General features: G+C 41.0%; 1 long non-coding RNA gene across 1 annotated transcript; it reads left to right on the top strand.

The window, feature by feature from the left end:
* Nucleotides 1-1,638: 1,638 nt before the first annotated feature.
* Nucleotides 1,639-8,089, top strand: LOC109485677. The gene is made up of 2 exons (XR_002141146.1): nucleotides 1,639-6,343; nucleotides 6,669-8,089. It is a non-coding gene; the product is annotated as an uncharacterized LOC109485677 (long non-coding RNA).
* The last annotated feature ends 241 nt before the right edge of the window (nucleotides 8,090-8,330 follow it).

Raw genomic sequence — 8,330 nt, 5'->3', positions numbered from 1 at the left:
GTTACATGCAAAATTGCATGTTAGCAAAACTCTTACATGCAATTTTGAAAAGATATTTTCAACTTGTCAAATTGTAAAATTTTACATCCTAATTCTTGAAAATCACCTACAAATTGCAAGTTGCTGCATGTGGCCACTTCTGTATCTGTATAGCCTGTATAACTGCCCTTCGGTGTAACACACCAACTTCGCAGGCACGCGGCGCGGCGGCAGGTGGCTACATTACACCGATCGACTTGTTACACCTAACACTTGAACAGTGTTCGAAATACCTGTCTGCAGTCTGCAATCTGCAGATAGATTTTCAACATTGCAGAAGAAAAGTTTATACAATCTGCAATTTTGCAGCAGGAAAAATTGGCACTTGGGATTTGGTGCTCTTGGCCCCAAGGACAGACAACACTTAAGCTCCTGTTCTGAAACAACAGGAGCTTCTTCACTAATTTACATCAACCTTGTCTTGACTTGTTATGTTTACCGAAGGAAAACATATTATATTTGCTCATTTCCTCCTCCTCCTCCTCTTCTCCAAACACCTAAAAATCGTAGATATTTTCGTAATTAGAGCTTGGAGGAAAATGAAATTCAGCATGCTGGTAGGTTGGTACGTTAGACATTGAACCTTGGTCATTTTGGTCAACATAGATGTCAGAAAATGATTTTATTGGCAAAAAATGGGTGAAAAAAGTTGCATTTTAAGCCAAAAATCGAACAAAAAGAACGCGTTTGGAACATTCGAACAACCATGGAACAATGGAACAGCGTGTTCGATAACCGCGGTCAATGACCCTAGCACTACGCAAGGAACACCCGAGCTTTCCAAATATGGGCATCCGCCCTTGTATGACACGAGAAGACATCAGTGGACCAATGTAGCGGTAAGTTTTCATTTTTCTTCGTAAAATACGGTCATATGAATACCAGTCTCGAGTAGAGAATATTGCATTGGGATCTTGGGTTCAATATCCACAATTAGGACTGCAGATTTCCACAGAACGCGGGAGACTTTGTTTAACTTTTTGCATGTCATCGCCGGCTCAAAAAAAAAAAAACACTAGCAATTAACTAGCCGGCTCAAATCTAAAAACAAAGCTCTAATAATTTACTAGCTCCTGACTTGATAGAATCTCGTATGTTTAGCGATTTAGGCTTGTTGCTGTTTTGGAAATAAATTAAACAGAATTGTGTTCATCCGTAACTATTGTCGACTTTGTAATCATGTAGGTGCGGGGCAGGGGGAGGGGGGCGTTTGTTTACGTTTATTACTCATGATATAACAATTAACATGGATACTAGTATAACATTACATTTTGTCGTTTTGTCAGACAGTTTCAATCTTTTTTCGGGATAACACAGTACAGTACACGGGATAAGCATCAAATCGGGATTCATGGCGATATCCCGCGGGATTTTTCGAGAACCATGTTGACTAAGATTTTTACAGACAGACGGTGCAGCGCATGTTTGTTTCCAAATTATGCATGATGATAACTGTAGCACAAACGAAAAGTGTTTTTAATCAAATGTTTATTTTAATATCGAAAATTTTAGTGGCTTAATAATGTTTAGAACGATAACAAAATAATACAACCTTCTTGGTACTAGAATTTTTGTCTGACCTTGCGATGTGGACGGCCTGCTAAGTACTGCTTTTGATGTCACCCGACCTGCGCTATCTCAGATATAAAATCTAACACGGCCACTCGAGAAGTTCTTCTCCTAGATATGGGAGGTCGACGCACGGAGTTGCGGAAGAGAGATTAAACATTATACAAAAGAGGGGGCGAAGCATAATTCAAAGGTTCTTTACGCCCTTGGCTTTGTTTCCGACGATCAAGAATTGATTTCGTGTGACTGGGCAACGTTGCCATAGAAACGGCACGCAGGATAGCTAGCAGACCGCGGGCACCCAATCATAGCGCACAGACGGGGACCCGCCCACTGGCTGGGCGGTAAGATTTCAAACTCAAAGGCTCGATGCTCCGCCCCAGAGACTAGAGGCCGCCTCACGATTGTAGCGATTTTCCGCCTCTGAAACAAGAGACTAACATCCAAACGCTAACAAAGCACATGAATTGAAGCTTGTGACCAAACGCTAACAGAGCACATGAATTGAAGATTGTGACCCTATTAAAGTTTTTGTCGGAAACTGACAAAAAATACTCTTCACTATATTTTTGGTAGGTATTTTTTTATCTACGGTTTGTGATATTGTCAAACCTCTGCTTGGAGAGTATTTAGACATTACTTGTGCTACCCCCGAAGAATAGATGGTTAATTCCGAGGAACGTCACGTGACTCCAGATCGGGGAAACTCGCTCACGTACACAAGAATTCTGTGTCGTCTAGTAGTCTCTCCGTGCTCATATTGAAGTCCATTTTTTCATATCTTTTCACATATCCAGCGTGAGGTAAGGTTACTAGGTCACGATCCTGTTTTGCTGAGATTGACAGGAGCACTACAGGATATATAATAGTCACTGTTACGTTTTGACACTGGTCGCTAGCTGAGCACCTCCAAGGTCATCGCACGGTTGGAAATATGGCGGCCGCCGCACCATCAGGTCAGAGATCCGTTGTTGTTGTTTTCTCTGATTCGATTTGCAAATATATGGACAACCACTCTCCGTTGTGTGATAATCCGCGCTTTTCATTAGTTTTGTATGCCCATCGCGGTGCAAACATTTCACAGGTCGCTACGGACGTTGAAAACTGTCCTGCTAGCTTTGATGCTGCTGACGTGGTTTTTATTCACGTAGGGACTAACAATCTCACCCTACCAGGCTGTAGGACCGTAGAGGAAGACGTTGGGGACTATGACCGGTTGATCGGCATTGCAAAAGAACGCTTCCCCACGTCATTCATAGTCATGTCAAGCGTGTTGCCTAGACAAAAAGCACTTCGATGCCAAACGCATCGTTTTGAACCAGCATTTGGAGAAGTTGTGTAAGGATCGCGACGTTGAGTATTATGAAAATGGCGAAACCATAAACCCCGCAATGTTGTCTCGTGACGGCCTGCATCTAAGTGCACAGGGCAATGTAGAGTTTGCTCATAGAATTTACTATTGCCTGAGTCATTACCTACACAAACACCAAGCATCAAAGAGGCAGTAGACTTTTCTATTTACTGGACATTGCAAATTTACATGCGGCTGGTGATGTTGTTTCCTTCTTTCAGCATTATCTTCATCCCAAAAATATGATCTGTGCATTATTATTCTTGTGTGATATATCAGTATTGTTTGAAATACAGTCGTACTTGTACTAACGGTCACCCCTGTATAGTGGTCACTTGGCCATAGCGGTTAGTCAATTTGCCGGTCCCTTGAATTTTTCCCATTGACGTAAGCATTAAGAATTGTGGCTATAGCGGTCACCTGTTCAACACATTCTGGTCCCGCCGGCTATCAACCCCGTCGATAGCGGTCGCGGCTGGCTGTAACCCGCTAAGCACCACGGCCGTAACACCACCCCACCTCGGGGTAAGGCCGTTATAATGAGCCTTGTGATAATTTTCCAATCGCTACATTATTAAAATGTAAACTGAAATTAGACTGCATGAAATAAAGGGAAACTTGGTTTTGACATGAAATTCCTGCGGTCGCTTGTGTCTTTGTTAACGTCTCGCGTAATTACATAAAAACATTTGACATTCATTACTACAAATAATGTACGATGTAAATTTAAGACTGTAGTGGATGTTTTGATAAATATGTAAGCTTGAGATGAGCAGCGTTTTTGTTGACTACCACATTCGCATAATGGCAGAGGCAGACAACCCATGCCGGAAGAAAATTCAAGTCGATGTAAACAAAGGAAAGTTTTCGCTACATTTTCATGTTCAAAAACGACCGAAAACAGAAAGTAATTGGCAACTGAAGAACAATTTTTGCTGTTAACTAAGTGAACAGCATCTTGGTACAAAATTACTTGTTTACATGGTTGGAATTTGTTGTGGCGTATGTCGGTTGCGCGAAGCACTCACTGACAACAAGATGTTTTCATATGTTTGAGAATAAAGACATCTCTGTTTTGGTACTGAAACTTGTGAAAGCATGTGTCACGTTTTTTTTGGGGGGGGGGCAACTAGCCGGCTATCTTTCTATAGTGGTCACTTGTCTATAGTGGTCAAGTTTGGCCAGTCCCTTGAGTGACCACTATAGACAGGTTTGACTGTAGCAGCAAATGTGAACAAAGGCATATCTGTATATATATAACTTGTAAGGCACCAGGCTACAGTGAAAATAGATAGCACTTTGATTGTTTACGAATGTTGCTAACAAGTAACAGATCTGAAAACGAAGTCTCAAAATGAAACATTGTGCATCACAATACTGATTTGTAACTCACTTTCAGTTAGAAAGTCTGAAGTCTACATGTTTGGTCAAAGCTGATATCATATGCCTGGTCGAGACTTGGCTGTCAGAAAATGTGCCATCCTCTCAGGTGCCATTTTAAAGTTTTAACATGTCAGGTGGATGTGTTTGTGAGGCTGTTTCTAGTGTGATAAATACAAAATTATTCCCCTCATTTAGTGTATGTCTTTGACCGTTGACGTATACAGGTGCTCAGAATTTCCCATCCCATTTATGACATTGGCGTAGGATTCTGTGTCTTTATGCCAGTTTCTGCTGAAGGCATGAATCATTTATTGTAGCTGTTTATACAGCAGCACCTGTCTGCAGTGGAAAGAAATCACACGGCCATTCTTGGTGACTTCAATGACAATTTACTGTGAAGTGAGGAAAACAAAAGATTCCATGATTATTAATGAGAAATGGCTATGAACAGTTCATGAGGCTCCTATGACTGTGAAAGGCACTTTCATTGATCATTCATGGAGTAACAAAGATAAAAACACTTCATTATCGTCATCCCGATGATAAACAATTAGGGTGCTGTGTTGACCATATTTGTATTTTGCCATTGCCATCAAATGTGAGCTGTGGGGTTATACAGACATTTGAAAGTTACCATGATGCTGTTTACGCTGTATGAATGATGCCGCAATAAGCTGTGAAAAGGTACAATGGCATGAAGCACTTTGAATTTGTATCAATCCCGTCACTGGTTAGCTTTGAACTGGGAGAGGGACTCCGCCTTTGCCACACTAGGCTCAAGTTTATTCTACTCTTTGATGGTACGAGGGAAGAATGAGAGCCTGTAGTAGTTGGTCTTACACATGATGGTCTGCAGCTTGAGGGCAATTGATTAGTGCGGCGGGAGGATCGAGCTGCTGGGACGTGACAAGAGGTTAGGGGGACTGAGATCATTAGGTGTTGTGCAGGATTTTGAACATGGTGGTCAGCCTAGCTGTTTTGCAGCGTTGAGAGAGTGGCTGCCATCCCAGATCTCTGAGCATTGCTGTCACGGAGGCCGTGTGTTTGTAGCTGTTACATACATACCTGGCTGCTCTACACTGCACCCTGCTCACCTATTCGGCAGTATGGGGATCCCATACCGAGGAGGCATACTCCAAAGACAATCTCACAAGTGCCATGTATGCACGTCCTTAAAGGTCATTATTGTACTGATCAGGGAGTAGGGAGGAAAACTACAAGCTTGTCCGGTGATTGGGACATGGGTGGAAAACCACAAGCTTGTCCAGTGATTAGGACATGGGTGGAAAACCACAAGCTTGTCCAGTGATTGGGACATGGGTGGAAAACCACAAGCTTGTCCAGTGATTGGGACATGGGTGGAAAACCACAAGCTTGTCCAGTGATTGGGACATGGGTGGAAAAAGTAACCCCTGGTGAATGGGGTAAAGACCCCGGTGAATGAGGTAGAGAGGAATGAAGAAAAATAATTTTAAAAAGAGGAAATGAGTGAAAAAAAATTGAAAAAATAATAATAATGACAAGAAATAAATAACGACATCAACAAATGCTCTCTCTTTTGATGGTTATATTTTCACTCCATACCATAGGTATTTTTTATGTAATCTTCTATTTTTTTTTCATTTCAGGAATGGGCAAATACCACAGATGTTTTTCTTTTTTTTTTGATGCAGCTCTATTAATTCTTTTATTTCATCTCATTGTTATGTGCCTTCTTACTCTCATGTTTCAACTTTAAAAGCTTTCCCCCTGTAATACCATGTTTACAGGTGTTTATTACTGCATTAATGACTATGTGGCATTGCATGGCGGAGTGTTCGGCCCTCAAGCAAGGGGACCCGGTTGCGTCCAGCCAGAAGTGTGGTGGTGAGTGGGGGAGCGACTACACCAACAGGGGCGTCTTCTACATCGACTTTGGCGGGCTCTGGGGCCGGTATGTCGGAGTAAGCCTCCCCGGGCCAGCGGGAATACTTACGCTGTGTGAAGTGGAGGTGTATGTAGGTAAGCCTTAATACTAGTATAAATATACATGTAGGAAGTGACTGCTTTCGTGTAATGCCTGTTATCTCCAAGCAGATCATATGGTCACAAGGCAGTGTCCATATACTGATATAGGCCAGCTGAATAGTGTCAAGTAGCCACCATAGGTGGCCGTACAAACTCCTCTGGATAATGGATACTGTTTTGCCAACGAAAGGCACTTTACACATATCCCCTCTCAGAGGGACAAGTCTCCAACGGCAGTGACTAATCAATGTATAATTTCTTTGATCTATGTTTCTGCTCAGGTTTTATATCTAGCTTACTCTTTTTTTCAATCTTCCAGATGGGACCTCACCTAGGGAAGGAAGCAAAGAGTCCTGGAGAAACTGACCGGACAGGAACCAGACAGAAGAGGACCCAGCCATCCACAAAGGAATACAGCAGATTGCATCCAATTCTAGGAACGCTTGTACAATATTTTTCCAGTAAATTTTCAATAGGTTTAAATTCAATGAATTTTCTTGATCTTACATTATCATATAGCAAGATTGCGATGACCAAAGGCCCCCATTTCCTATTGGTTATGTCAGCATAATGGCCGAGCGGTCATTAATGTCGCCGGTGATGTCATATGTCATGGTGAATTGCGCTTAACTTTTGCAGAGGCCTAGCATGTCTTTTGTTGATGAATTATGAATGGGGGAGGGTGCCACAGATTAGGTTATTATTAAGCATTGTATAAGGGCAATCTTTGCACCTTGCAGCATTTCTTTCCAGCCTCTTTACATGAGGTATGTCAGAAGATAGACTAGCTGGAAATAATTAGGAAGGCAAAACACTTGCAAGCAATGTATTTTGGGAAAAAATTATTGTTATCAAACTTAGCTTAGTTGCATCGCAACTGTTATATGTGCTGGGTGCACTAACACCTCCAGATACATGTCTCAATAATGTTATTATTCTTTAAATTTCTATGGAAAAAAGACAAAGTCAATCGTAAGGTTTTGATGAAGTGCAGGTTTTCGTTTACTATCATGAAAGTCCATCTGTGTTGGTAGTTACATGTTTAAAGTTAAAACTTTTCGTCCAACACAAAAAAATACTCTCACCTAGAGCTTTCGACCAGTCACTCTGGTCTTCCTCAGTAGACAATAGTAAGGAAAAGATATAATAAAACAAGCCCTTTTGGTGGTAGAAATGTAATAAAAAAACTTTTATTCTCTCCAAAGATACATTGACAATACAAGTATTGGCAGGTTTCTTCTTTGGAGGACTACTACTTACACTGGTAACAACAAACTTGTAAGAATGTTTAGGTTCAACTTCAAGTCCTGACTTACAAGCCCTTTTGGTGGTAGAAATGTAATAAAAAAACTTTTATTCTCTCCAAAGATACATTGACAATACAAGTATTGGCAGGTTTCTTTGGTGGACTACTACTTACACTAACAACAAACTTGTAAGAATGTTTAGGTTCAACTTCAAGTCCTGACTTACAAGCCCTTTTGGTGGTAGAAATGTAATAAAAAAACTTTTATTCTCTCCAAAGATACATTGACAATACAAGTATTGGCAGGTTTCTTTGGTGGACTACTACTTACACTGGTAACAACAAACTTGTAAGAATGTTCAGGTTCAACTTCAAGTCCTGACTTACAAGCCCTTTTGGTGGTAGAAATGTAATAAAAAAACTTTTATTCTCTCCAAAGATACATTGACAATACAAGTATTGGCAGGTTTCTTTGGTGGACTACTACTTACACTGGTAACAACAAACTTGTAAGAATGTTTAGGTTCAACTTCAAGTCCTGACTTACAAGCCCTTTTGGTGGTAGAAATGTAATAAAAAAACTTTTATTCTCTCCAAAGATACATTGACAATACAAGTATTGGCAGGTTTCTTTGGTGGACTACTACTTACACTAACAACAAACTTGTAAGAATGTTTAGGTTCAACTTCAAGTCCTGACTTACAAGCCCTTTTGGTGGTAGAAATGTAATAAAA

Source organism: Branchiostoma belcheri, unplaced genomic scaffold, assembly GCF_001625305.1.
Source record: "Branchiostoma belcheri isolate BF01 breed outbred unplaced genomic scaffold, Haploidv18h27 scaffold776, whole genome shotgun sequence".
NCBI classification, from domain to species: domain Eukaryota; kingdom Metazoa; phylum Chordata; class Leptocardii; order Amphioxiformes; family Branchiostomatidae; genus Branchiostoma; species Branchiostoma belcheri.
This window is presented reverse-complemented; position numbering and strand designations above follow the sequence as displayed.